Genomic DNA, 4,727 nt, shown 5'->3' on the forward strand with positions numbered 1-4,727 from the left:
TAAGAAGCTGAATATAGAACTGTCATATGATCCAGAGATGCCTTTACTAGGAATATCTTCAGAAGAACTGAAAGGAAAGATGGGAACTTACATTTGCACACCAATATTGATAGCAGCATTATTCACAATTGCCAAAATATGGAACCAACCCAAGTGTCCATCAACTTATGAATGGATAAACAAAATGTGGTATATACCTATGATAGAATACTATGCTATTGTAAGAAGAAATGAAATTGGGACCCATTTGACAACATGGATGAAGCTTGAGGATATTATGTTTAGTTAAATAGGCCAGACACAAAAGGACAAATATTGTATGGTCTCACTAATGTGAACTAAATACCATTTATAAGCTCACAGTTGTAACCCCTAGTTTACTAGGAGATAGAACGTGGGTTGAGAATGGGAGTTGATGCTCAATGTATATAGAATTTTTAATTAGGTTTATTGTAAAAGTGGAAATGAATAGAGTTGATGGTAATACATTATAGTGAGTATAATTAAGACTGCTGATTTGTAAATGTGATTGTGGCTGAAAGGGATAGTCTATGGACCTAAGTGCCAACTGAAAGGAAACAAGAGAATAATCTAGGGTATGTATAATACAGTGATTTCGGTGGTGGATGACAATTGTGGTTAATGGTATAAATATAAGAATGTTCTTTTACAAAGTGTTGAGCATATGGTGATACATGGAAAGTTAAAACGAATGTAACTTATGGATGACAGTTAAAGTGATATTGTAATATTTTTGCAGCAATGGCAAAGAAGCATTAATAGATCAATTCTAAGAGACAAGTATAGGTAGATATAAGAGAGTAAGGGATTTTTCCTTTTGGAGTAATGAAAAGGTCATAAAGCTGGCTGAGGTGATGACAGCACAACTCTGTGATGAAAATTAAGGCCACTGAGTATATACTTTGAATGGACTGTGCAAAACTTGGGGCTGTATAATACAGGGAATCCAGTGGTGGATGATGGACTGGGTAAACAGGAAAAGTATGAGAGCATTTTCTCATGAATGATAATAAATATAAAACACTGATACAGGGTATTAATAATTGGGTGGGTTGGGGGAAAAATATACCAAATATTAGATATGGGTTATGGTTAGTAGTAAAATTTTGACAATGTTCTTTCATAGTTTGTAACAAATGTTTCACAACAATGCAAGGTGGTGGTGGTGTTTAGATGTATGGGAACCCTGTATGATGACATGCATGTTTTGTTTTGTAAGTTAATAAATTTTACTATACACTTCCTGTTTATGTATATTCATGTATGAATGATATACGTCAATAAAATTTTATTTAATAATAAAAAAAAACAGTACACTAATGGTTATGGCAGCTTTATTTGTAATAGCCCAAACTGGAAACAACCTTGATGTCCTTCAACAGAGTAATGATTAAACAAACTGCAGTACATTCATACCATAGAATACTACTCAGCGATGAAAACGCACAAACTATTGATAAATGCAAGAAGCTGGATGAATCTCCAGAGAATTATGCAGTCCCAAGGGATTAAAAGCAATAAGAATTGATAGCATAATATTCTTGAAATGATAAACTTATAGAAATGGATAATGTATTAATGGTTGCTAGAGTTTTAGAAGTGGGTAGCAAAAGGGAAGTGGAGGTGGTTACAAAAGGGCAATATAAGGGATCCTTGTAGTGACAAATTTTTCTTGACCATATTAATGTCACTATCTTGATTGTAATATTGCAAGGTTTTAACATTGGGGGAAACTAGGTAAAATGTACAGGAGATCTCTCTGTATTATTTCTTTTTTAAGTCAATTTTATTGAAACATGTTCACAAACCGTACAATTCATCTGAAGTATACAATCAGTGGCTACTTGTATAATCACAGAGTTGTGTGTTCATCACTGTGATCAATATTAGAGTATTTTTATTACTCTAAGAAAGAAAACAAAACCCCTTACCCCTTAGTAGTTACCTCTCTATCCCTATTATCTTTCCCTGCCATGCATAACTGCGAATGTATTTCTATATGTATAAACTTAATTGTATTTACATTTTGTATAGATGGAATTAAACAATATGTAGTGCTTTGTGTCTGGTTTCTTTCATTTAGCATTGCTGTATTATTTCTTACAACTGCGTGTTTAACCTACCATTATCTTAGGATAAATATTTAATTAAAATTACTAAATAATATTTTTAAAAGCTTTCAGTGTATTTTTCCTTTTGCTTCTAAGATAAAGACTAATTACTTTATTTTCTGGCACCTATCCCCTTCCCCAGTCTCATATTTCACCATTTCCTCTCTCTCCTATAATCATATGGAATGTTCTTTCAATTCCAGGAGCTCGCCCTGGTTTCCCCCTGTTCGGGACCTTTCATAAGTTCTTCTCTCAACCTGGATCATTCCTCTTTCCTCTTCTTCACTTGTTTGACCCCCTACTCATCCTGTAGGTATCACCCTAGAAGTCGCTCCTTTTTGGAAGCTTTCTATTACCCAACGACCCCTAAATGTGGGTTACTTGCCGCTCCTGTAAGAACCAAAGCATCCTATGCTTACCACTATCACTACCCTCACTAGACTTTTTTGTGACAATATTGGTCAGTCAGACACAGGCTCACACTCTTCCACTGGAGTACGATCTATCTGATGGCAAGAAGTGTGTCTATATTGTTCATTATTACGTACTTTGCACCTAGCACAGGGCATGACACAGAATGGATGCTCAATAAATCTTTGCAGAATGAATGAATGAATGAAGCAAGCCTCAGCCTCAGGTTGCTGGTGACTGAACTATGATCCTTCCTAACTGGCCTGTTGCTCCAGTCAAAACCTTCCCTCTTACCTCTCTTTCCACAGCTCACATCCACCTAATTTCCATCAGGAAATCTTGAAAATTCTACCTTCGAAATATATAAAGCATGAATCAATTGCTTTCCACATCCACAACTATCTCCATAGGCCAAGATACCACCATCTCTCTCCTAAATTACTGGAAGGGCCTCTAGACTGGTCTCACTCTTTACCCCCCATAATAAATCCATTTTCCGCACAGCAGCTAGAGTGAACTTTTAATACTATACACTTCTCTGCATAAAACCCCTGATGGTATCTAATTTCCTTTGGAATAAAACCCTGACTCATTACTATGGCCTGCAAGGCTCTATGTGATCTCTTCCCAGATAATTTATGTACTTCTTCTGTTCAATGTAGAGAGATTAGGAAAAAGTGTGTGAGTGTATCGATAGATTAACATCTATTGGTATCTATACAGGTACTGTTTTTAACACAAGAGACTTTAAACCCTATATACACAAAGGAAACTAAATTTGAGTCTATTACAGAGAGAACAGAAATTAAACAAGATTTGATCTCTAAACTCGAGTTGCATAGAGCTCCAATCATATAGAGTCAAATTTAACTTCCATTATAGAGTTTCTAAAGTCCCCTATGTTAAAAAAAAATTGAACTCTGTTGCACTCAAAATCATACTTTGGAGAAAACCTGATTGATAGACATAGCACGACATTTTAAGGATCCAGCAGGTTTGCAAGGTAAGCTAGGTTAGGCCATCATATTGCAGTAGGCATCAAGGTCTTCCAAATTCTCAATTCAGAAAAAAAAATATTTCTCTTAGTAGACATATCTGCTTTCCACAGAATCATTGCTGAAGTAACCATTCTTGGAAATTCTCACTAATCTAGTAAGAATGAAAGAAAACATTACTTTTAGTTACCTAAATATAGCATATGTCTCTTCCTACACCACCTTTGTAATCCCTCCCCCTCTCCTTGTTTGTGTTAGACAACTCAGTTGCAAAGGAGGGATGTATTCCTCTACGTTCCTAATGGGGGAGCATTATTTGAAGGCTGAGATTATGAAGTTTTAAACCACCAAAGATTTTTCAAAGTTGCATTTGAATTATTGTGGACCCTTTTTAACCCAGTCGAATATTTGGGGTCTGTAAATAAACTGTACATTTTTGGCAAATATCAATATTTTAAAACTTTCTATGTGTAAATTTATTTTCTTTGACTGGGAGCCACACAGAAGCATTTCGAACATGGCAAGCAGAAGTACCATTTTAATATTTGTACAGAGGGAGAAAAACTGCATGCCATGAACTGGGCATCTGTATTATTGTCATTGATGCTAGAAAAGGCATTCTCTTTGGTGGTTTTCTGACACTAGTATTTATTTATTTGTTTGTTTGTTTGTCTTTTTTTAAAAAACGTTAAGAGGGGGAAGTGGCTGTGGCTCAATCAGTTGGGCTTCCGTCTACCATATGGGAGGCCCTGGGTTCATGTTCTGGGCCTTCTTGTGAAGGCAGGCTCGCCTGCATGCCACAGAGAGCCACCAGCCTGCAAGCGCTGTGGAGTGCCACCCAGCCACAAGCACCATGGAGTGCCGATTCAGCAAGGTGACGCAACAAAAAGGGAGACAAGCAAAAAACTCCACAGAACACACAGCGAATGGACAGAGAACAGACAGCAAGCAAGCTGAGGGGGGCGGGGAGGGGTGATAAATAAATTTTAAAAAAACATAAGAGGTTCCCATATACCCCACTTCCCACTCCCACCCCCCACATCAACATCCCCTTTCATCAGTGAGGTACATTCATTGCATTTGGTGAATACACCCTGAAGCACTGCCATGGCTCATAGACCATAGTTTACATTGTAATTCACACTCTCCCCCAGTCCATCCAGTGCGTTATGGCAGGATAATCAATGTT

This window comes from Dasypus novemcinctus, chromosome X, assembly GCF_030445035.2.
Source record: "Dasypus novemcinctus isolate mDasNov1 chromosome X, mDasNov1.1.hap2, whole genome shotgun sequence".
Lineage (NCBI taxonomy): Eukaryota > Metazoa > Chordata > Mammalia > Cingulata > Dasypodidae > Dasypus > Dasypus novemcinctus.